The following is a 26,919-nucleotide window of genomic DNA, read 5'->3' as shown; positions in this document are numbered from 1 at the left end:
TGAGAAGGACGCTCTTTATATTCATTAGAAACCAGTCCTCTTCTTATAATAAAGCTGAACTCCAAGTAGAGATAAAAGGCATAAATTGATGCAGCTCTGGAATAATTAATGCATTATTAAAGGTATTTGTTTAAAGTGTTAGTTCACCTTTACAGACAGAATTAAAAGTTAGACAGGATAGACAGTAGTTCTCAAGAAGAGCTGTTATTTTTTTAGGTGCCAAATATCTTGGGTCACAACATATCATAACAATCAATCATTTTATTAATATGTATTAAAAGACACATAAAGAGAGTAGGAAAATAGTAAAAGGATAATTTCATGTTTGATATCCACATTCCAAATTGGTTACAATTGCTTATTATGGCGCAGCAATCCCGACATGTTTCGCCATTTAAGCGGCTTCTTCTGGAGATATGTGTTATTATTATTATTATTATGATAGAGGACTTATATAGCGCCGACAGTTTACGCAGCGCTTTACAACTACCACACCTGGGAAAATAAATCAAATACATTAATAAATATGTGTACAGATAAACAGTATATATAGCAGAGGTACGTCAAATGGGTGATATGTCCATTCTTAATGATATGGAAGTTTTTACAACATCAACAAAGTACATCTTAATAGTATAACAAACTAGGTAGGAAAATTGAATAAGGGCATCTTCCAAATTTCAAAATTAAACACTGATCTAAAAAGACTATTCCTCAGACGGAGGGGTTAAGGTCCAAACTTAGCAGAAGGAGGTGGAAGAGGTTTTTCATCCATATAATCCACAGAGAAGGGAGCTATAGTGTGATAGGCGGCAGGAGGTGAAAACAGGGCAAGCGACAAGCTGAAAGGCATAGGATATAAAAGAGGGGCTTATTATTGCTATGTTTGTAAATCTAGGACTAAAGAGCTAGATTCTCCTTTTGCTTTCAAGTCATGGAGTGAGGGGTGTGGAGGAGACCTGTAAGTGAAAGTGAAACTGTGAAAAGAGAAGGATCAGATTATCTCCCCTGCTAAAAAGGGCTGTGCTGTGTTACACGGTTGCGTCAATCTCAGGACTGGATGGACAGAAATACAAATCCTTTGGCAGCTATCATATACTATGTATTTCATTTGCGTATTTAATAGGGCTGTTACTGATTAAAATTTTCGTGTTCGATTAATCAATTTTTTTTTAATCGATTAATTGACTGATTTCGATTAATTATAAAGCACATACAGATCCAACTACTTTTAGCTGACGTCATGCGTAGCTCCTCCCCCGTACGCATTACGTTCAATCAGAACTTCCTCAGAACTTCCTCAGCGGGGCGGGGCTACAGTGTCACTCTACAGTCTATTTAAATAGCACCGTTGTGCATCAGGGGGACCAATGGAGAGCCAGAGACATCCATCACCTGCTGAGACAGCAAAGTGTCAGCTCTTTGGAAAAAAAGTGCCCTCATCATAAATGTTTCTTGATTGCTGGATAACCAATCAATGTCAGTTCATTGTCAAACTGACTTACAGCCAGGAAAGCCCTCAGATATGTTGATTTTCATAGCCAAGTCCAGGATTTACATAGATGTTTATCTGAATACTTTGACCAGTGAGATCAATCAAATCATTAGGATCTGTCTTCCTCAATTTATGATTTCACGGACATCGACGTCACCGGACTCCTCCCCCCTTCCCTTTGTTAGCAGACAGAGGCACTTGGGGAAGGGGGGAGGAGTCCGGGGACGTCGATGTCCGTGACATCACCGGATCTCTGACGGAACTCCCTGAAGACCCGGAAGCCGATGGAGAGGTGAGTACCGATCAAAAGAATTTTGATCAATCAAAAAAATTAACGATTAATTGAGGAATTAATCGTTAATTTCCGCAGCCCTAGTAATTAAATTTGTTCCTGGTGTTAACCTTTACATGTTAGGATTCCGATGTAAGGCCTTGTTCACACAGCTGTACTTAAAGTGGAAGTCCAGTCTAAGCTTATCTAAGATTAAACCTACTCCACCCCTATTTTAAGGCCTATACTTACCACCCTGTAAAGGAAAGATGCTTAAACTTACCTATTCTAAGGATGCTCCAGTCCTGTCACATGATCTCCCCAAGCTTCAGGGGAGAGGAGAGAGCAGCAACAATGGCTGCAGTGCCTGGGTAGTGATGTCACCTATAGACTTACTATGGGGCATCTATTGCCTGCTATCCTTCTACTCCCCTGAAGCCGGCACTGGGAACCAATTACGTGACCGGAGCACCGTTAGATTAGGTAAATACAAGCATCTTTCCTTTATAGGGTAGTTAGTATGAAAGCTTAGAATAGGGTGGGAGGAGATTTACTTCCACTTTAAACGTATGCCTGTGCAAGGGCTAAGTTTGCCTGCACAGATTTTCTATGTATTCCCGAGCAGGCAGTCCCATTCATGTCAATTAGGACGCAAAAACTGCATGGACACAGTCGGTGCTCTCAATTTGTCAGCCACGTGGGTGCGGGTCCCCAAACACAGTCTGCATTCGGGGATATGCACCCGCATGGATGTCAAATTGGGAGCAGCAGCTGTGTCTGTGCAGCTGCTGTATCCTAATTTACATGTAAAAAGTGATGCCACAGGATCTAATCCTAGGACAAACAGCGCTAGCAAGGGAACTAATTCCACAATAGATAAACTGTCAGTGACCATAAAAATAATGCATAAATGAAAAGTGCAAATAAAGTAAAATAATGTTGAATTAGATGAATTTTTCATTCAAATATAAACCCGCTCTTTGTGGAAGTGTCACACAATAGTGAACCAATGTTGATAGTGATCCCAAACGATGCATGTAAAAATGAAGTGAAGGTCCCTACTCACCAAATGGAGTTGACCGTCATTACCTTATGATAAGACAGGTCAAATACGCTGTACGGATCATTGACCAGAGGTTTGCAGGAACCGGCTCCCGTCACCGCCTGATGATCCCGGTAAGCAGCTCTGAAGAATCAGCCCTCGCTCCCCCACACTGGGCGAGATCCAGACCATGATGCGGTATAAACGATCAACAGCTCCACTCTTGATTTCCGACCAGCAGCTCCCTGCTGTGTTATCCGTACCCCAGAAGGACAACCATGTAGTGTTTCAAAAAGAAAAGAAAAACGGGCTCCTATTAGCATAAACCAGTTTGGCTCTTTAATAAACTCAATTAAAATTGCAGATACAGTTCTCAAGCAAGTAGATATAAAAACAGCTTGCTGTAGACACTTGATACATCGCATAAAGTCCTCGCAAACTTACTAGGAAACCAGCTGAGCTAGTTGCATACCATCTATAGCTTGATCCAGCACACCAAGCATCCTAGCTTGACATGTTTTGTCATTACAAATGACATCATCAGAAGCTGAGTTACATGAATGGAACTGCCTGCACAGGGATGCATGGTACACATGTGCATCCCCGTCTGGGCAAACACGGCCCTTGCATAAGTATACATTTAAAGTGGAAATCCAGTTTAAACATATCTAAGCCTAAATCTACTATGCTTAAGTACACCCGTGTGAACGAGGCCTAAGGCTGGCCATACATGGATCAGTTTTTTCGATCAGCCAGTGGGCTTTAAAAAAAACTAAAAAAAAAATGAAACCGATTCCCCCATCCACACAAGTGAGGGAGATGGAGGAATCCTCCCCGCTGTGATATTGTATTCTGACAGCGGGGAATCCTCAGTTGTCGGAATACACTGATCAGTTCTGCAGCTGATTGGCTGCAGCATTGACTGAAAATTTTCCAACAAGCCAGATTAAGATTGACTTCCCTGAAATGGGAACAGCCAGTCCCCGTTGAACTGGACAATTTCAATCAATCTAGGGCCAACTTTAGAAACTATTCTTCAGTTTGCTGCTCAGGAAAAAATATAGTTAGGTCTTCTACTCATTAAAAATCATTAAAGCCTAACCCCACCTTAAATTCTTTTTTTTTTAAGTTTTCCCTAGCTGCAATATTTACCTTCAATTTAATGTTGTCCCCCATAGTAACAAGATGTCCTCTGTCTTATGGACTGAATGACCTCAGTCTCACTTAATGCAGAAGATTGATCTGTGAGTACGGGTGTCTTGGGGCGTGGCCACAGCATCCTTCATTCACAGTGTAGTGGTGCAGGCTGCATCAGTAAGGACCGCCCAGCATAAAGAAGATGCCAAAAGCAAGAGGACACAATTACCATTACAGCAACAATCATTTTGCCAACAGGAACACAGAGAGCATCTAAAAGCTGGTAATATGTCTAAACCATTTCCATTCAATTAAAAGAAAAAATAAGGTTGTAAATTAGTATTCGAACTGCAGAAATGTCCTCTTACTTCCTGTTCCAGTGAGTCATTAGGAAGTAAAGTACATTTCTCTAAACGGGGACACAAGCAGAAGTAAAATCCTCACTCGGCTTCTACCCCTTCTCTACTCAATCCAAAACATTGTAAATGCAATTAAATGGCTCATGTATCACACATAATTTATAGGGATGGGCTTAGCAAGTCTGAACCCACCTGGGCTATCCCACCTGGAAACTGTCTAAGACATCATCCAATCATAGGCAGAGGAGGCATTCCCTTCCCTGCCACCGCACGTATGCACACCCATTGTATACATATGGCTGTGGGGCAGGGAATGCCTCCGTCACCTATGATTGGCTGTCAGCTTTGACAGCTTCCTGGCGAGATAGCTCAGGTGGGTTTGAACTTGTGTCCAAACCCGCCTTAGTTAATTACTAATAATTTATAGTGTGAAGGCCAAACTAAACAACTAATTAATTAATCTCCAAGTACAATGTGTATGTACTTTGTAGGCCCTTGTAGTACATATTCTACACAGTCTTTGGTACAATCAGGTTAGAAAGTGTATGGCTTGCTTTAATGCAAGGTTTTTAATTTAGGAATTGATTATACATTTCCTGACAGCAGATAAAAGGACAAAAGACAGGTGGCAACGTTTTGACTTTAGCAAACCATAAGGTTAGATTTTTTTTGAGTGGTATTGACTGGCCACCTAGAGAGTCATGTATTTCTTGAAGCCATTGACTTGCTCCTCCTGACGCACCTCTCCATATTAAGTAAGGTTAATGGATGGAAATGAGAAGCACCAGTAGAAGGGTCCCTTTCATTTACTTAGCTGGATCGAAGTGCTCGAGGACACAGCTTTTGCCCAGTAATTACTCTCAAGATCTCTTTAATGGTAATCAGGACAGATGTAACTGAAAACCGACTGTGATGATCTATGGATTTTCCAGATTTCCAGAGACTGCTCATATATGTTATTTGATAGAACTGGCTTTATTATAAAATATCAGACTGTATTTATTATAGTGTATATGTGTTGGCTATTATGTATTTCATGTGTACGTGCTGTTTTTTAGTTTCCATACATGGTGTGGTAATTTCTTGTAATAAAACTATGGTGGAATGAAAAAAGTGAAGTGTTTTGTGTGTATATATATATATATATATATATATATATATATATATATATATATATATATATATATATATATATATATATATATATGTGTACATTTTATTTAAAACAATGTACATTTCTGGCTACCCTACTTTCTCTCTTCAGAAATTCCCACAATCCTTCTCGGTGATTTCAACATCCCTGCTAATACAAACATTCCTGCTACTTCTAAACTTCTTAGTCTAACCTCTTCATTTGACCTGAAGCAATGGGTACAGGCTTCTACTCACTCTGATGGCAACACCCTTGACCTTGTATTCTCTTACCTATGCACTCCATGCAACTTCTCAAACAATCCTTTTCCTCTCTCCGACCACCACCTTATTAGTTTCTCTCTCCCCCTGTCTTCCACCACCTTTCCCTCCAATCGCCTAACCGTCACCCGTAGAAACTTTCGCAACTTCAACTCCTCTCTCCTCTACTCTGCTACCGACCACCTCTATGACAAAATCTCCCCCCTGTCCTGCCCCAACCAAGCCATATCCATCTACAATAAATCTCTGTCCTCCACCCTGGACAAGCTCGCTCCCCTCACTACACGCAGAATCAGGCCTCGACCCCTACAACCCTGGCAAACAGATGACACTAAAATTCTCAAAAAACGTAGTCGCGCTCTTGAGCGTCTGTGGCACAAGACTAAGTCTCTCAAAGACTTCAACCAATACAAATCTGCCCTCCAAAAATACTATTCTTTCCTCCACACTGCCAAGCAAACCTATTTTACAACTCTTATTAATACCTTCTCATCCAATCCCCGTAAACTCTTCTCTACCTTCAACTCTCTACTTTGTCCTCCACCGCCTCCCCCCACTGATTTACTCACTGCCCAGGAAATCGCTAATCACTTCAAAAGCAAGATTGATACAATCCGTGATGAAATCTCCACTCTACAGGTATCTCCCCCAGCTAAGACCCCATGTCAACAGATACAACTGACACTACCTCTATTCAAATCTACTACTCCAGACGAAGTTGCTAAACTCCTTTCTATCGCCCACCTAACTACCTGTCCCCCGGACCCTGTTCCCTCTCAAATGCTACGGTCACCCTCTGACCCCATCCTACACTCTCTAACCCACATCTTCAATCTCTCCCTCACCTCTGGCGTCTTCCCCGATGCTCTAAAACATGCACTGGTCACTCCCATACTCAAAAAAACATCCTTGGACCCTACCAATCTTAACAACCTACGCCCTATCTCCTTGCTCCCCTTTTCCTCTAAACTCCTTGAACGCCTGGTTTACAACCAACTGAGTGACCACCTCATTAAAAACAACCTTCTTGATCCCCTTCAATCTGGATTTCGCCCTCAACACTCCACAGAAACTGCTCTCTTAAAACTCACAAATGACCTACTAACTGCAAAAACCAAAGGACACTATTCTGTACTCCTACTTCTGGATCTTTCAGCTGCCTTTGACACGGTTGACCACCCCCTCCTCCTCAAAAAACTTCACTCCATCGGTCTCCGTGACTGTGCTCTTCAGTGGCTCTCATCCTACCTATCCCAACGCACCTTCAGTGTCACTTACAATTCTACTTCCTCCACTCCTCTTCCCTTCTCTGTCGGGGTCCCCCAAGGTTCTGTTCTTGGACCTCTTTTATTTTCAATCTACACCTCTTCCCTGGGTCAGCTGATAGGCTCTCATCGCTTTCAATATCATTTCTATGCTGATGACACACAAATCTATCTCTCCACCCCTCAACTCACTCCATCAGTCTCCTCACGCATCACTAACTTACTAACCGACATATCTGTATGGATGTCACACCACTTCCTCAAACTCAACTTGTCCAAAACCGAGCTTATAATATTTCCTCCCCCACGTGCCTCTTCCCCTGACTTCTCTGTGAAGAGCAATGGCAAAACCATCCACCCGTCCCCACATGTCAGGGTGCTAGGTGTTATCCTAGATTCTGAACTCTCCTTTCAGCCCCACATCCAATCACTTTCCAAAGCTTGCCGCCTCAACCTCCGCAACATCTCTAAACTACGTCCCTTTCTAACCAGTGAAACTACAAAGCTCCTGATTCACTCCCTGGTTATCTCTCGCCTTGACTACTGCAACTCACTCCTCATTGGCTTACCTTTAAATAGACTATCCCCCCTTCAGTCCATCATGAATGCTGCTGCCAGACTCATCCACCTTACAAACCGATCAGTGTCTGCTACCCCTCTCTGCCAATCCCTCCATTGGCTACCACTCGCCCAACGAATTAAATTCAAAATACTAACAATAAGTTACAAAGCCATCCACAACTGTGCCCCCAGCTACATCACTAACCTAGTCTCAAAATACCAACCTAAACGCCATCTCCGTTCCTCCCAAGATCTCCTGCTCTCTAGCTCCCTCATCACCTCCTCCCATATCCGCCTCCAGGACTTCTCCCGAGCCTCACCCATCCTCTGGAATTCCCTACCCCAATCTGTCAGACTGTCTCCAAATTTATCCACTTTTAGGCGATCCCTGAAGACTTTCCTCTTCAGAGAAGCCTATCCTGCCTCCATCTAACAACTGCATTATTTTCTCCATTAGCTCATCCCCCACAGCTATTACCCTTTTGTATAACTTGACCCTCCCTCCTAGATTGTAAGCTCTAACGAGCAGGGCCCTCTGATTCCTCCTGTATTGAATTGTATTGTACTTGTACTGTCTGCCCTAATGTTGTTGTAAAGCACTGCGTAAACTGTCGGCGCTATATAAATCCTGTATAATAATAATAATAATAATAATACATTACGAAGTTAAAATTATTCTGCCATGGAATGCCTTTGTAGAGAGCATGCATGCCATTAGTGTACCTTGGAAATTTTACATTTATGTTAATCTGAACTTCAGTGTGGATAGAGGATACATTGTGGAGTGTTATAATCTTTGGGCAGGGCCCAGATATTAGTATTTCAGGGGTAAGATTTGATAATGGCCCTGTGGGTGGATCAGCTAAAGTAATATTGCCTCCAAAACAAAAATCATTGTACTACACTTTGGTAAAACATGAGCAAAACACAGGTCACATACTAGCAATTGTGATGATATGTGGGAAATAAATGTAGCTAAAACACTGGCAATCCTAACAATCATGACACTACATATGCAACAAATGGGCAATCGTGACAATCCATGGGAAGCAAATGGGCATTTACAAAAATACTCGATAATCCATGGGCAACCTTGACAATACGTGGGAAACAAATGGGCAATCGTGACCACCCATAGGCAAGCTTGACAATCCATAGAAACAAATGAGCAATTTTGACAATCCATGGACAATACATGGGCAGCGACTGTGACAATATATGGACAACTGAGCAATTGTAGCAATACCTAGGCAGTCTTGAGAACACATGGACAACAAATAAGCAGTATTTCCAGAGAGTTCTCAGCTATAACTATCAGTGTAGATTGACTCCTTGTGTAGGATGTGGTAGGTTTTCAAAAAAGGGTTTTTTTAGTTTTAGGCCTATTCTTATAAAGCAATCTTTAGCAATGGCTTTGCCTTAGTCCCCACTGCACTGAGGCAATATACAGAGGGTATCCAGTGCAGCTGGGGAGGGAGGAGAGAGGCTTAGTGCAGGGAGTAGGGAGCAGTTTAACTTATAGGGTTGAAGGGTGTTTTTAGCAAAAGTTAGGATTAAGATATATTTAAGATACATCTGTATACTCATACATCAGACAGTGACAATTTATTGTAATCTGCAATAGCAGAAAAATACAGAACACTTAAATAGTTAAAATAAATTAGAAGGGAGAGAAAAAGAAAAGGGAAGAGAGGGAGAAAAAAGGAGGTAAGTGAAGAAGGAAAATGGAGGTAAGAGAGGGGGAAAATAATGTTGTAAAATAGGGAGAAAAGAAGGAGGTAATAGAGATAGAGAGAAGAAAGAGGTAAAGAAGGGTGAAAAGGAGGTAAGAGAGAGAGAGAGAAAAGAAGGAGGTAAGAGAGAGAGAAAAGAATGAGGTAAGAGAGAGAGAAAGGAAAGAGGTAAGAGAGAGAGAAAAGAAGGAGGTAAGAGAGAGAGAAAAGAAGGAGGTAAGAGAGAGAGAAAAGAAGGAGGTAAGAGAGAGAGAGAAAAGAAAGAGATAAGAGAGAGAGAAAAGAAAGAGGTAAGAGAGAGAGAAAAGAAGGAGGTAAGAGAGAGAGAAAAGAATGAGGTAAGAGAGAGAGAAAAGAAGGAGGTAAGAGAGAGAAAAGAAAGAGGTAAGAGAGAGAGAAAAGAAGGAGGTAAGAGAGAGAGAAAAGAATGAGGTAAGAGAGAGAGAAAAGAAAGAGGTAAAAGAGAGAGAAAAGAAAGAGGTAAGAAAGGGAGAAAAGAAGGAGGGAAGAAATGGAGAAAAGAAGGAGATAAGAGAAAGAGAAAAGAAGGTGGGTAACAGACAGGGAAAAGAATGAGATAAGAGACAGAAAAGAAGGAGGTAACACATGAAAAAGAAGGAGATAAGATAGGGAGAACAGAAGGAGAGAAGAAAGGTAAAAGAGAGAGAAAAGAAGGAGATAACAGAGGGAGAAAGGGAGGAGGTAAAAAGATAGAGAGAAATGAAACAGGTCAAATAGGAAGAAAAGAAAAAGGTAAGATATGGAGAGAAGAAGGAGGGAAGAGAGGGAGAAAAGAACAGAAGAAGAAAAGGAGGGAAGAGAGATGGGGAAAAAGGAGGAAAAAAGGAAGTAGTGGTGTGAAGAGAGGGAAGAAATAATATTGCTATAACTGCTGGCATTATCAGAAGCATTAGGGTGTAAACTAGCCAAAAGTGAAACTAAGCCACTAATGCTATCCAGGCGCTACAGATGAATCAAAAGATTCCCTCTGTTTCATTTTGAGTTTTTTTTTAAAATCCACTCCTGCAAGAGTCCAGAGAACACCACCCTGTGTCATAGAATTATAATTCCTACTTCTGAATTGTATAACATCCCTGTTCCTGTAGTGATTCAGTAAGCAAATCATCTTCCACAGAAACATGGACACAGATTTGTTAAGTTTGACAGGTTACAGTGTTCCCCTTACACTTTTTTTTACCATATGCGCATTCCATTAGGCACCATGCATTATTGTAAAATATACAGTCTTTTAAATATAATGAAAGGAGCACTTTAAGTTAGGAACATTTGTAATATAATGAGATGTATACCTTGGAGTGTGCTGCTTTGCAGCTCTTTCAATGAAAGTCCATATATAAGATACCAATCTCTTGTAAACCCAGTGTGGTACAGCATTGATTGTGCCTGCAAATTGCTCAGCCATAATGGGAAGTAACCAGTATGGGGTGAAATTTTCTTTATTGGCTTTAAAGAATCACTACCCTGCAAGTGAGTTTCTATGAAATGTCTATTGAGGACCCCAGGAAAAAGATCTCTTTCCAAGGGAGATAAAATAACACTTCATGTGATATAAAGATTTGCCTTGGTTAAATATCTATTTCATGCAGAAAAATAAGTATCCATCACCTATGCAATGCTATATACAGTATGGAAATTGCATGTTTGATTAGAAAATGATCAGGTGCGACCATGAACACATTAAAATAAACTACAGCTAGTGACTCTGTTCAGTGTTTCCCACATTTCACCATCTTCCACGCATCTAATCAGATCACAGTATTTTCTGTTATGTTATCAGACACGGTCTGTACAAAAGACTTAAAATTCCTGATGTCAGGCTAAATCTGTCAAGATAAATTTTCAGTCGCACAACAGGGAAACAGAGATAAGTCAGTTTTACAACACAGGGCTGGGTCATCCAGTTGCAAGAAATAGAGCAGGTGTTTGAAAGGGTGCAAAGTTGAAGGCTAAGTTAATAAAGTAGTCAATGAGCCAGTAAAATCAGGACAAGTGTCTTAGCTGTCTGACAAAGAACCTTTTTATGGATTTTACTCAAGTTTTTACGGCATTTCCTCTCACACGACCTTTTTAGGAGTGACAGGATTGTGAGGGCTCTATGGACCCTCTATAACGTCTACATAAAAGACTGCCTTACTTAATTACAATTGAATGGGTCATTTTGCATTGTCAAAATATAAAGGATGATTTAAAAACTGGGTGAAATAAAGTTGTATTGGTCATAGCAAGCCTGGCAGATTACTGAAATCTTACAATTTGTTCTTTCCAATCATTTTTTAGGCTAGAGTTATTTATTAGTCACGATTTATATGGGATAATGTACCTCCTTCTATAAAGAGTTTCTCTTTTAATTTCAAGCAGCTCAGAAAAATGTGGAAGGCTAAAGGCCAAGTGCATTGAAAGGGTCCTGTCTATAGAGGGCTACACTGGGGCCCAGAGTCATTTATCAGCGATGACTAGATCTGCTTACAAATTGGTAAATACAAGTCATACATTTCGATTGACTTGATTCCCGAACTATGATACCTTACACGCAAATCTTCAGGAACATTAAAAAATATATATAATCAATAATGCTTCAGATTTTATCATTATTCTTTATAAAATTGAATCCTGTTAGCTAACTTAATTCAGTATATACGTAAGTACTTATACTATATCAAATCTTGAACAATCCACCTAACATTTTTCGCAAAGACATTGTCAAAAATAGAAATTTGTAGACACAGATAAAGCTTTACATTTAGAATACTGATATCACAATAGCTAATGTAAAAGTTCACATATAGAATTTAATTTGTATTGATTATTAAATATTTAACATAGTACAGGAGGTCACCTCTAACTGCATAGCGTTCTACTGAGACTACATGTTCAAAATATGTGCAGTCTGCTATAACTACACAATTTCTAATGACGATTGACTAATGACAATTCTAATGACAATTTCTAATGATGATAGACACTAAATGTTTAGGTAAAGGTAGGTTGTGTTTCTATAGAATCTTGGATTTTAAAGTGTATGTAAACCCAAAAAATGTAATATCCTTGTGCATGATTGAGTAATGTTTGCAAATTGAATTTCACCACATTCTCTGAGCTCTAGGGGAAAATTCCCTTGCAAATTGAACAGTCTGTTTGCCTTTAGCAAATCAACCCCTTAGAGTCTAAGTACAGTATCTTAGAAATTAGGGCCTACATACATAAGAACTCGAAGAAATGAAAGGGTCTGTGTTGTTTACAGCAACCAATCACATTTTTTTTTTTGTGAATTGTAAATCTGATTGGTCGATGTTGACCCCTGGGTATCAACCAGTGGTATGTATTCCACAGGGGGTCCTGATCAGACTTGTTTTGGATCCTTAACTCAAAGTATTGAAACCAGAGGGTCGGCATGGCAGCCAGGCAACTAGCAATTAGAGAAGAAAAGCAAGTACAGCCTCCATGTTTTTCTCATTATAGTTTTCCTTTAACCCTAACCTCACCCAAACTCCAAAGATTAAGCAACCCTCTTAATTATTCCTTAAAGAGAATCCTCACCCTGAAAACAAAAAGTTCAAAGTCAGCAGCTACAAATCCTGTAGCTGCTGACTTTTCATAATAGGACACTTACCTGTCCAGGGATCCATTGCTGTCCTCACCCGAGTCGGCTCGTCGTTGATTGGCGAAATGTGTCATCATGCACGTGACATCTCTGGCGGGATCACAGCCAGTGGGTCAGCACGACAGTGAGGTGGTAGCGAGATACAACGTGGATTGTGGCAAAAGTCTTTGCTTAGCACTTAGTGGACCTGAGAGGCACTATAGGATGGGATGTACCGAAGTGGAAAACAAACTGGGCGTGAGACATAGGTGGTAAGACCTTTCTGATATGCCTATAGCATCTTCCCTTTACACCCATCACCTATAGGAGTCCATTCCTAGCTGCAGGTCCAATCTATATCATCTCACCCACCTCACCTGAGGAGTGATAGTCTGCTTACGTCCTCCCTTCATAGAAGAGGATTTCGTCAATCCCTATACTGATTTGGAGGCTTTCAGACAACTCTACTCACAGACTGACCCCTAACAACATACAGCTACAGTTTATGCAATGGTGTTGCTCATTAAAACTGAGTCTGACTATGTATGAAGCGTTATCTACAACAGACTATCTGGTTATAAGTGGATACCTCGGCTGAGGTCCTGTGTTTACCAGAAGAGATTCAACTGTGGTGCTATCTAGTTCTACATGAGAGAATGGCTGGTTGTATGGGTGATTGCACAGCTGCTTTCCCTGCTAATAGACAACGTTGTCTTTATTTTTAATGTGGTTGGTGAAGGTACCTATGGTTGGCATTTGCGTACTGAATTTTTACATATTTCATTAAAGCTGTATTTTTTATTCAACTGAAGTGTGCCACTTAGTGACTACTTGGAGAACTATTCTTCCCTTTGTGCGAGCCGGCTCTACGGCCAACTTTAGGTCCAGTCGCCGGCATGCTTACTTTGGGAAGCCGGCTGTGACTGTGGCTTCACAGCTGGCTTCCCATGGCACGTGTGTGAGCTGCGCTGCGGTTTGTGAATAGTCTAGCATCTTTCTGGGACCTGTGACGTGTCCCAGAAGGCTGCGGGGGAAGGAAGGGGAGAGCTGAACTCGCTTGGCTCGAACATGTGCAATGGGAAGCCTGCTGTGCAATGGGAAGCCGGCACAAGCAGTCACAGTCGGCTTCCCATTGCGCATTCGCATATTGCTCTTCTTTTTGTGAATGGTCCCACAGCCTTCTGGGACCTGTGATGTGTCCCAGAAGGTTGTGGGTGAAGGAGGTGGCCAAACTTCTGCTCATATCACCACGGCTATCTGACCAGAAGTGGGAGCGGGTACCTGTCAAAACCAGGTACTCGCTCCCACCCCAAAAAAAAGATGTGCCAAAACTTAAAGAGGAGGGGGGAGGCAGACAAGCGGAAATTCCCCTTTTGGGTGAAGTTATGCTTTAACATTTTACACCCCAATAACCCTTAGCCTAGGTTCACACTGACAGCGGGAATTAAATCGTACAACTTCAGCTGATGTCACACGATTTTGTTCCCAAATGTCAGTCCCAACTTCGGGGACAATTTCAGAGATATCTGTGCGGGTTTCTGCACAGAGGTCTATTGAAATCGCACTTCAAAGTCGCCAAAAGTAGCTCTTCAAATGCGGGTCGCCCCGATTCTGATGGTGTCATTGCTGGCAATAGCCGCCAATTTGGCATGCAATTTGACATGTCAAATCACATGCCAAATTGCTGCAATTTGAACCATTGCTTAACCTAACAACTTAACTTTTATTAGTCCTTTACCTAAACATGAAAACCCTAACCATTAAATTTAACCCAACACTGTTAAAATGATGGACCTAACTAACCAGTACTGCAAGCATTGTCACCAAACATTACCAGTTCTATGCCAGGAACTACAGTGCCAAATATTAGGCCAAATTTACCCATTGCACCCTTTGTCATAGATCAGCTCTTTTTTATCAGATCTACAAATGTCACCAACCCAGGTCTCTTGTAAGAGACTAAGAATGCCAATAGACTTTTTGGAGCAATAAGTCATGCATGAACAAACCTAAGGCAGTGGGATTGCGCCAACATCTCCATGAACAGGAATGCTATGCTTGGCCAAATGTTCTTGTCCGTGTTGTCAAAGCCAGGAAGGGGAATAATTTGAGCAGCATTAGCAAATGCTGGTTCCACTTAACTTGGGAAACAGCAATAGTAATTGGGACATGTTTTCTAATTTGCCCAGTCAAGCCAAACAGGGTTAATGAAAGGGGGCAAGTATCTCATAAACAGGACATCAGAGAAAAAAAAAATGTGATTCTCAGACTGGCAGCACACAAATTAGACCATTGGATGACACGTAGAAAAAATAAATTTGTTAATAAAAAGAATGACTTCTATATTTATTTCAGGTACTTATAGCACTGTCAATTTATGCAGCAATAATGTAATTATTGTACATTCACATCAGCCCCTGCCCTCAAGGTACATACAATCTAAGGTGTATAAAAAAATTAAGTAAGACTGTTATAACTGGAAATGTCACATGTGTGACAAGATCACAATGTTTTAAAATGGACTGAGAGACTGATAATCATTGACGTAGCTTTGGATGTTGCAGAATATTACCAACGTAAAACAATTTAAAGAGTAACTCCACTTTTGTTGAGAAAAATAAAACAATTCCCTCTGGATGGTCAATGTACATTGCAGGGATATTAAAAAAGATTATAGTCCTACCTGTTTCGGCTTTGAAGAAAGAACTGTTTTTTTTTTTAATGTGCACAAAGAATCTTTTTCATTATTAATCAGCTGATGAACTTGCAATGTTCCTCTGAGGAAGGTTATAGTGTCAGCAGCCCTTTTGAAGTAATTAATCATTTCAATACTGCGCACTTTTACCCCCTTCTTGCCCAGGCCAATTTTCAGCGCTGTCACACTTTAAATGACAATTGCGCAGTCATGCAAAACTGTACATGAATTTAATTTTTATCGTTTTGTTCACACAAAATAGAGCTTTCTTTTGGTGGTATTTTAACACCACTGGGTTTTTTATTTTTACGCTACCAATTATAAAAGCCGAAAGTTTTCTTCATTTCTGTTATAAAATTTTGTAAATAAGTAAGTTTTCTCCTTCACTAATGGGCACTGATGAGACTGCACTGATGGATACTGATGAGGCTGCACCGATGGGCACTGATGAGGAGGCACTAATATACAGCACCTTAGACTTGTCTGCCCTGGACTCTCCCTCCTCATTGGCTGAGACAACAGGAAGGAGGGGTCAAAAGAGCCTAAGAGGGGCCCAAGAAGAGAAGGATCTGGGCTGCTCTGTGCAAAACCATTAAGCAAAGCAGGTAAGTATAACATGTTTGTTATTTTTAACAAAGAAAATAAAAAAAAACTTTAGTATCACTTTAACCTTTTGAAAAGATCTGACCAAGGTGTCCGTTTATGAAGCAGTGAAATCTATTCACTGCTTCGTTCTCCAGCATTCACAGTGAAGATCTTTCTCCTCTGGGTGCCTGTTTATGAAGCTTTGTAGATCGCTTCACCTTTGTAGATCGCTTCACCTTTGGAGGAGTGAAGTGATCTACAAACGCTTCCAACAGTGGAGATCAGCCCCTGATACTGGAATCTCGTGAGACTTTACGAGATTACAGAACCAGAAATTCACAGAAATACAGAGATGTCAGTTTATTAAGCAGTGATAAATTATCACCGCTCAATACACTGACAGACGGCATGGATTAATGTTAATAAAATAACGAGTCCCCCTACATTATATACATATGTATACACACACACACATTATATATACATGTATATACACACACATTATATATATATACATATACACATTATATGTATATATGTATATATATATGTATACACATAAATATGACAGGGGGACATGCTTACAGTGTTGGGGGGTCTGAACGAGGCATAAGGAAGTTAAAAATCTTCCTCCTTCCCCCTCAGATCCCCCCAGATTTCCTCTTCACTCCCCGATTCACCACCTCTGAGCTGGTGAATCAGGGAGTGTGAATTCTGACTCAGATCGCCAGTGAAGCGGTGAGATCACAGCTTCATAAACTGGCCGTGTGTCATTCAATGAGGATTCTCCATGTGTAGAGATAATCGGTGGGAGAACAAGTTCAAACACTTCTCCCCCCCGATTATCACTGTTTCATAAACTGTTCATGGACTGTGATCAGCGGCGATCCTCAGGATCACCGCTGATCACTGCTTCATAAACAGACACCCAAAAGTGAAATTTATTTTGTAGCGATGCCTAAAATTTGACTTTGACTATTAATGCAGACTTCTGGAAAATTCAGTGAGCCAATCACACAAGTAGGAAATGACATTTTTGGGAATGTACTCTAATGCCCCGTACACACGGTCGGACTTTGTTCGGACATTCCGACAACAAAATCCTAGGATTTTTTCCGACGGATGTTGGCTCAAACTTGTCTTGCATACACACGGTCACACAAAGTTGTCGGAAAATCCGATCGTTCTAAACGCGGTGACGTAAAACACGTACGTCGGGACTATAAACGGGGCAGTGGCCAATAGCTTTCATCTCTTTATTTATTCTGAGCATGCGTGGCACTTTGTCCGTCGGATTTGTGTACACACGATCGGAATTTCCGACAACGGATTTTGTTGTCGGAAAATTTTATCTCCTGCTCTCCAACTTTGTGTGTCGGAAAATCCGATGGAAAATGTCCGATGGAGCCCACACACGGTCGGAATTTCCGACAACACGCTCCGATCGGACATTTTCCATCGGAAAATCCGACCGTGTGTACGGGGCATAACTGTGTACAGAAGGCCTCCAGGTTGCCATATTGCCTTGAATTTTACAGAAAAATACAGAGCTGCAGATTTAAAAAGAATGGTCATTTTTAATAACATTCAATTACAATATGACTTGTGTAGCAATTGTATATTGCTACATTATTATTTTTTATTTACTATTTTTTTCCAATGAAAGTTACAAATGTATTTATTTGTGTTCGTTAAAATTTAGTGCAGATTCAAAATCAATGCATGTAGTAACTGTGTGTAATATGAGGACTAAATATAATAATAAAGTGAGGCAAATATTAAATGTCTTTGCAATAAGCAGCATAAACTCACCATTATCTTGTTCTGAGTCTCTTCTTTGAAGTACAGATTTTTTTCCTAGTGCAAAGAAATTATTGATGATGTGTTTCCAAATGCCTACATTTAAGGCAGCAAGAGGTATAATATGTTTCCACGGAGAAGAATTTTGTGTTTTCAGCTCCAGGGCAAAGAGCGCTGTCTGTAACTGTAAAAGAAGGAATAATAGGAATGAGTGGCATCACCAAGAAAAAAGTGCATGGACTTTCAGCAGTTCACTAATTAAAGTAACATGGATTTTCAGAGCCACTGCACTGACAACTGTTGATTACTTTTACAGTGTCATACAAAATTCACTCTGAGTTTGACCATTTAAATAACCATTTGCATTAGAGATGTGATCACTGCAACCGATTGTAGTTGATTTACCAAGAAGAGTAAAGACTGTTCACTAAGCAAAGTGCATGTTCTCCTATCTTGGTGAATCGGGTTAAGCTGTGTTCATTTTAATCACGAGCAAGCAAAAATCCTGTGTTTTTTTTTTTTTTTATTTCCATTGTACATCACTGATTATTCCAAATGAATACAACTTTACCTTATGCACTAAGCTAAGTGCACAAAGGGGGTAAAAAAATAAAATCCAGATTTGAACTGCTCTTCAGCACTGGATTTTGGTTTCTGTGAGATTGATAAATTTTTCCTTATTAGAAATAGTATTTTGCCAAAAAGGTAGTATGCATGAGGAATCAACTGCCAACTGAAGCAGTGGGAAAAACAGCAACTGGATTTAAACAGATGACAATGCTGCTGTCCAATGGTACCTCTGTGCTCCTTCATCCAGAGTGGAGGCACTCTAATACAGGACGTGTGTTACTGGCCAGATCACCAGGTGAAAACCGAGGGGAAAAATCCCTAAAAAAGAAAACTAATGCAACCATCACATCTAATGATTGCTGCGATATATAACTTTTTTTTGGTTTTGGGTTAAATACTGCTTTAATAATTAGAGACCAATCACTTAAATAGAAGGTAGGAAGGCATACTAGAAAAGCCCCTCTAAATGAATGATTCCACAAATACACACAATATATACACAGTAGTCTTTCCCTGAACATTTTTTGTTACATATAATTTTTTGGTAATGTTCAATTCATCGGCATCTCTCCTGTAAAACTCCTAAGGAGTTCTTTTTTTTACCAGATCAATTGCTTTTCCAGTTACCATTATCTGTCCCCTGTTGATACATATGTGGAAACACCCCGCACTTGTCATTTACTACTGATATGTGCAAAGATATATCTATTCATATCTGTCCCTATCTATATATATTTCTGTCTTTGTATTTATGTATCCTTTTTTTCTAACTATCTATCTATCTATCTATCTATCTATCTATCTATCTATCTATCTATCTATCTATCTATCTTTCTATCTATCATAGAACCATTCCCTTAAATGTCTCCAAATAAAGCATGCTGGTAGGTTAATTGGATCCTGTATAAATTGTCCCTAGTATGTATGAATGTGAGTTAGGGACCTTAGATTGTAAGCTCCTTGAGGGTAGGGACTGATGTGAATGTACAATGTATATGTAAAGCGCTGCATAAATTGACGGCGCTATAGAAGAACCTGAAATAAATAAATAAAATAAATAAATAAATAAAGTTTATTTTAAAAAATCTATCTATCTATCTATCTATCTATCTATCTATCTATCTATCTATCTATCTATCTGTAACCCTATCTATTTATCTAAAATAAAACAGTTTCCCTAAAATGTATCTAAATAAAGTTTATTTTAAAAACATCTATCTATCGATCTATCTATTTAATATCCACCTATCTGTCTGTCTGTCTATCTGTCTATCTATCTATCTATCTATCTATCTATCTATCTATCTATCTATCTATCTGTAAATCTATCTATATATCTATAGATTAATCTTTCTGCAAATCTATCTATCTATCTATTTATCTAAAATAGAACCATTCCTTTAAATGTATCCAAATAACGTTTATAAAAAACATCTATCTATCTATAGATAGATAGATAGATTTTTTACAATAAACTTTATTTAGATACATTTTAGGGAAACTGTTCTATTATATAATCTATCTATCTATCTATCTATCTATCTATCTATCTATCTATCTATCTATCTATCTATCTATCTATCTATCTATCTAAAATAGAACAGTTTTCCTCAAATAAAATTAATAAAATAAAAAGTATCTATCTATACAGGTATTTATATACCTATAGCTGGTATCTTTGGTATTTATTCTTCATTACCTTGATCTAGGTTTAGCTTCTGCTTCTGCTAAACTGAATCTTGATTACAGTAAGACAAGCTTTGTTCAGGCTGTAATAATCTGGCAGAGAGAGCTGAGGATGGTTATTTCCACACTGACCTATAGGAGGCAGAAGAGGTTTACGATAATTCTTTATGAGGCCTTCAGTACACAAACACAGAATATACATTAACATAGCAGGGATTAACTCTTTCACTCCGGGATTTTATTTTCATCATGCAAATATAAAATGAAATGAGCATAAACCAATGAATTAGCATTAGGCCACACTGAATTTTTTTGCCAGATAAACCGTGACATATACATTTTACGTAACTCAATCAGCAAATCCAGCAGTCCAGCAGTAATTGGACTGTTTTTTCTTTTGACTTGGTTCCAGGCTTCCAGGTATCGGATGAAGTTACTTTTCTTTATACAGTAAAATCATAAAAAGTGACATAACAAAGGATTTAAACTGAACTACAGGGATGAAAAACATTCACCCCTGAAGTGGGTTCTCCTCCCCAATGCAAGATTTGTGAAATATAACTGAAGGAAAAACTTTATATTTAGCTTTGGATAGAGTGGAGATGGATTAGAACCCAGTCGGGTTTTTATTGCTGTCTGTGCCCCCATTAGGGAGATTCCCCCTTTTTGTATTTTTCATATTAATGAAAGCGATTGAAAATTCCAAATTTTGGTTGCCAGCAGAACAGTAACAGAGGGGAAATCTTCTAATGCAATGGTGACACCCCGGGATTTCTTTACTTTGGAGGGATTGTCTCTTACTTCCTTTGCCTATAGGACAGGAAGTGAAAGGAAATCTCCCCTATGGGGGCAAAGATGGCAAAAAAAATAAAAATAAAGACTTGACAGCAGTTATAACCCTCCCTTAATCCTATATTAAAAAAATACGAAAAAAAAAAAAACAACAAAAGTTTGCCTTTAGTTCTACTTTAACTGCATGTTTTGCCTAGGGGATGATGAATAAGGTGACATACTTACAATAATCCTCGTTCCTCTGGCAGCCAGTGCTCTCCTCTGCTGTCTGACGTCCTGAGCTGCGGGGCCTTGGCTTCCCCCCATATAATACTCGATCGCTGCTCTTGCACTGTACAGAATGATGTCAGCGACCAGTCCAGCAATGAGGGGAAGTGGCTGCAATCGCACAAACTCAAGGAAGCCTGCTTGTGCGCGGGATAAGGCATACCTCCCAACATTTTCAGATGGGAATGAGGGATACCTACTAAGAAACGTATGTAGGCATAGGACACGCCCCCTGTCACACCCCCTTAAAGGAGAATAAACCAAAAAAAAAAGGTTAATTAAATCCACAAGGGCTTTTTTTTACCACTACTTCTCCTTTACATTGGCTTTTAAAATGTACAAATGCAGCAATTTAGAAATTGGATGAAAGATTTGGCACTGGGAAACACTTTTTGAAAGATAAAAAGTGTATTTTATATATACAACTATCTAGATGAGACCAAAATGAGGGAAAATGAGGAGGAATGAGGGACAGAGGGACATTGCTCCATATCAGGGACAGTCCCTCGAAATCAAGGACAGTTTATTCTTCATCCCCTGGGCAAAATGATTATCTAACCCTTGCAGTAGGGAGGAGGTAACCACTGAAGGGTAACAGCCAATTCACACCAGAATCTCACTGGAACATGGAACCCATTCCTGTGCGATTCCTGTGCAGTCTCCTGCAGGGCGATCTATCAGAGCATTGATTTGGATGGGCTGTGAATCGCACCAGGAAGCACAAAAAGTAGTGCATGCACTACTTTAGGGAAAAGTGTTGCACTAATTGCATGGCACTGCGATACCATGCAATCTGATGCGCACAAATACACAGCCTCTGTGATCTGCGCCTGGCGTGCCGTGTAACAATGTATTGGCACTCGCAGCAGATCCCAAAGGCAGTACGTTTGCACCGCATTCCGGTTATTAACCAGCCCTAAATGTTTAATATCCCCTAAATTCAGATTTAAGCACTTGACCTCCGGAAGGTTTTACCCTCTTCATGACCAAATCATTTTTACTATTCAGCACTGTGCTGCTTTAACTGGCAATTGCATGGTCATGCAACACTGTACGCAAATGAAATGTATGCAGTTTTCTCTTCACACCAACAGAGCTTTCTTTGGTGGTATTTGATCACCACTGGGTTGTTTATTATTGGCTATATAGACGAAAAAAGACGTTTAAAAAAAAAAAAAAAAAAAAAAAAAAAAAAAAAAAATATATATATATATATATATATATATATATATATATATATATATATATATATATATATATATATATATATATATATATATATATATATATATTCTATTTTCTGTTATAAAACATATCCAATAAAATCAAATTTCTTTATAAATTTAGGCCAAAATGTATTCTGCTACATGTCTCTGGTAAAAGAAATCCCAATAAGTGTATATTAAAGTGGAGTTCTGCCTAAAAAAAATAAAATAAAAGTCAGCAGCTACAAATACTGCAGCTGCTGACTTTTAAAATAAGGACACTTACCTGTCCAGAGCTCCCGCAATGTCCTCACCCGAAGCCGACCCGTCCCTCAGCTCCGGGTGCTAGCATTGCTAGTAAGGGAATCAGGAAGTGAAGCATTGCAGTTTCACAGCCTGGTTCCCTACTGTGCATGCGCAAGTTGCGCTGCATGTTCTGAGTGGTCCCTGCTGTCTTCTGGGACCTGTGCGTCTCTCAGATGACAGCGGGGGGGACGGAGGAGGCGTAGATCGCCACGGATACTGCAGCTATCTTTCGCTGGAAGTCGGAGCAAATACCTGTATTAGACAGGTATCTGTTCCCCCCTCCCCCCTGAAAGGTGCTAAATGTGACACCGGAGGGGGGGAGGAATCCAGACAGCGAAAGTTCAATTTTTGGGTGGAACTCCACTTTAATTGGTTTGTGTGAAAGTTAAAGCGTTTACAAGCTAAGGTATATATATTTATAAATTGATCACTCCTGATGTACTGACAGCCTGTCTCATTTCTTAAGGCCCTTAAAATGCCAGGACAGTACATATACCTCCAAAAAAAAACCTTTTGGAAAGTAGACAGTCTGAAGTATTTAGTAAGAGACATGGCAAGTTTTTTGAAGTTGTAATTTTTAGAAAATTAAGAAATTAAAGAAAATGTGTTGTTTTTTTTTTTTTTTTATATACTGTCACCAGTGCAGTACAGCGCCATCACATGACTGGTGTGGTGGTGATCAAGGATACTGATTGGTGACAGCACGTTAAAAAAAATTTAATATTTGGGTGGAATAACCTTTGTTTTTTTGTTTTTTCTTTTTTGCACACCAGTTTATAACTTTATTGTTGGTTTATATGTATGCAATGGTCAATATTAGTATTTGACTTACATGTCGCTGTTTGATCTGTAGCATAGCGACTTTCTAATTCACTCACAATTAACTTTGATGGTGTTTTTTATTTATTTTTTTATTTATTTGTTTATCTACTTATGATAATCATGTAATATAGATTTAAATATCTAATGCAAGCGCACAATTTTTTCTTTGTATGTAATTTTTTCACCTCATTGATATTTGTGGTTTTGTTGCAGCTGCAGTTATATTAATTTTTTGCTTGATAGCGCAGGTTTTCTCTTTCTTTTTTTTTTTTATCTAGTATGTACGTGATCCTGCCTCACCATTGCTGTAATTATACTGTGGCCGGGCAGCAACCAGTTCATATGTATATATTTATATTATGTATGATCAAGGCTGACTTACAAATCAAACACTATCTAGTTCTGTAGTACAGTAAAACCTCGGAATGTGAGTAACACGGTTTATGAGTGTTTTGCAATACAAGCATTTTTTTTGTTTTTATCCTGACTCGATTTGCGAGCATTGTCTCGCAAGATGAGCAGGATTCAAGCCTCTGGGGTGTGCAGTACCGCATGTGGCCAGATGTGGACGCTGGTGAAGCTCGGAGACGCTCTAAGAGATCACTCGGAGACACTCGGAAACGTTCGAAGACACTGGGGAGATTCTCCATTCCTGAGTGTCTCTGAGTCTCTCCGAGTGCTTCAGAGTGTCTCTGGTGCCCCCGCACCTCTAGCCACATGCAGTATTGCATACACCAGCAGTGGCACTGGAATGCATTATATGAGTTTCCATTGATTCCTATGGGGAAACTTGCTTTGATATATGAGTGCTTTGCATTACAGGCATGCTTCTGGAACTAATTATGCTCATAATCCAAGGTACTACTGTATAGACTTGTACCATTTCAAATTGTAACTACGCTGTATCTGAGCACCACAAGCTGAAAAAGTTTAAATCAAGTAAATATAATATACCTTCCTATTTATTTACTAATGCTAGCAGCATAAGGATTAAAAAATAGTTAGTGTTCAGGGCCCTTTCACACTGTCTTGCTAAAACACACCTTCCCAGTGTGAGAAAAGCACATGAAAATTATTCCCCTTTAAATCCTATGTAACTTTTCAATTTACTGCGCCACATTTGCATTGCGTTTTGAAAAGTCTTGCATGGTGCATCTTTTGTGAGCTTATGAAAAGCGCAGAAGCAACCCACCTCCCATTGATTTCTATTGGAAACGCACCAAAAATGCATTAAAAAACACACCACAGTGCAGTTTTGGTGGGTTTTTTAGGCCACACGTCCAAGTTTCACAAGTGCATCCAGAAAATGCACCAAAAACAAACTGACAATGTGTTAAAAACTCAATATGTGTTTTTGCAAAGCACATACCACCAATGTGAAAGGGCCCTAACTGAGAGAGTGAAGTTCCGCTCTAACCATCATTTCATCAGAATGCAAGGACCTGTGCGATTGGCTAAAAGTAAATTGGATTGTAAAAGTTGGTCCTCATATTAAATAGTTTTCGTAAATTTAAATGTGATTGTACAGGGATAGTACAAACAGAACATATGGCCACCCTAAAGACCTGCCTGATTGGATACAAATTGATTGTATAGATTAGGTAGATCCTCATATCTCATTACATAGTAGACATGTACAATTTGTTTCGTTCCGAAGTAGTTTTTTAACGAATTTAGACAAATTTGTTAATTCGGAAATATCCGAATTAACGAAAACCCATTTAACGAATATATCCGAATATTCGTAAATTTGAATATTTGAAACTTCGTAAATTCTTGAAAATTCAAAAATCCGAAAATAAGAACAAAAATTCAAAAGAACGAAAATCTGAAAATAAGAACAAAAATTGGAAAACCATAAAATCTGAAATAATAACTAACTAATAACTTAACTATTACTAACAATTTAATTATAGATATTGGAATTTCCTATCAAATTTGGCTGTTAGAGAACGTAACAAATACGAATTTATCTGAAGTTACGAATTAACTGAAATAACGAATGCCGTATCTAAAAGAATGGAACATAACAAATTAATAATAATAAAGAACAATAATAATAATAATAATAAAAACTTTTATTATTATTTATTATTAATTCATTCCGTTCCATTTGTTTAGGTGTGTTATTTCGGATAATTCGTAACTTCGGATAAATTCGTATTCGTTACGTTGACTAATAGCCAAATTTGAAATTCCAATACCTATAATTTAATAGTTAGTTATTATTAGTTAGTTACTTATTATTTCAAATGTTGGGTTTTCCGTTCTTTTGATTTTTCAGATTTTCTTTCTTATTTTTGGTCTTTCGAATTTTTGGATTTTCGAATTTCTGAATTTTCAAATTTACATATTTTCGAATTTACGAATTTCGATCATAACGAATGACCCAAAAACGATAAAAAAACCCCCCAAAAAAACGAATGAAACGAAAACTAACACATTTTTCGGCAGTGCACATGTCTATTTGGTAAATCTAGTTCATTGTACAGAGATTGTATGGTCAGATTGTAAAGTGTACAGCGAGCCCTAAGACAATATCAGATGTGTAAATGATTTTGTCTAGCCGCTTCCTTTTTTTTTTTTTTTTTAACAAATCACTAAGGCCTCTTGCACACTGCAGCTTGAAAAAGCTCAGTACAGCTTATTTTTTTAATGAGCTAAAATACAGCCCATTAATTGTATTGTGCCTATGCACACAGGCATGTAAACAAGCGCCGTGTATTCTTCAGTAAAAAAAAAAATAGAAAAATCTGCATTTTTGGTCAGTAATGTACGCCCATGCTCGCAAATGTGCGCAATCGTCCATTAACATATTGTAAACTCGAGAGTAAATTTGCGCCCACTAATTGGCGGACCGCACCATGGTCTGAACCCAGACTAAGTTAAGGTCCTACCTGGACTGCCGTGGCCACGATGGTGTGTACATGCAGGGGCGTATTTACAGCGAGGCAAATAAGGTGTTTGCATGGGGCAGCATTTTTTAGGGAGGCGGGGTCTGTACCGGGATGATGTCTGCAGCTGCAGGTATCACTCCAGTATCGTTTTTTGGAGCAGGCGGTCGGCTCTCTTGTAATAGCAATTGGAACGGCTTACTAGCTGCTCAATTGCTATTACAAGCAGCGGGGGGTGACCCCCCCCTCCCGCGGCTCTCCAGGGCTCTCCCGGTCCACTGGAAGACTCGATCGACCAGCCGACGCGTCCGCCGGCTGGCCGGGCAACCAAGCAAAACCGGGGTCAGCTTTGATCGGCTGTTCGTAAAAGTAAACTGGAAGTGATGACATAACTCCTGGTTTACTCAGGAACCATTGGCG

General features: G+C 39.4%; 1 long non-coding RNA gene across 3 annotated transcripts; it reads right to left on the bottom strand.

Annotated features, from left to right (window-relative positions):
- Positions 1-21,513, bottom strand: LOC141144263 (uncharacterized). 3 transcript variants are annotated; one of them, XR_012244372.1, is made up of 6 exons: positions 21,227-21,513; positions 20,227-20,345; positions 17,970-18,141; positions 3,961-4,114; positions 2,833-3,056; positions 1-495 (listed from the first exon to the last, which is right to left on the bottom strand). It is a non-coding gene; the product is annotated as an uncharacterized lncRNA (long non-coding RNA). The 3 variants fall into 3 exon arrangements; XR_012244371.1 differs by having other exon boundaries at positions 21,231-21,513; XR_012244373.1 differs by having other exon boundaries at positions 1-96; positions 21,231-21,513.
- Positions 21,514-26,919: the final 5,406 nt, after the last annotated feature.

Source organism: Aquarana catesbeiana, linkage group LG05, assembly GCF_042186555.1.
Source record: "Aquarana catesbeiana isolate 2022-GZ linkage group LG05, ASM4218655v1, whole genome shotgun sequence".
Classification (NCBI taxonomy): domain Eukaryota; kingdom Metazoa; phylum Chordata; class Amphibia; order Anura; family Ranidae; genus Aquarana; species Aquarana catesbeiana.
This window is presented reverse-complemented; position numbering and strand designations above follow the sequence as displayed.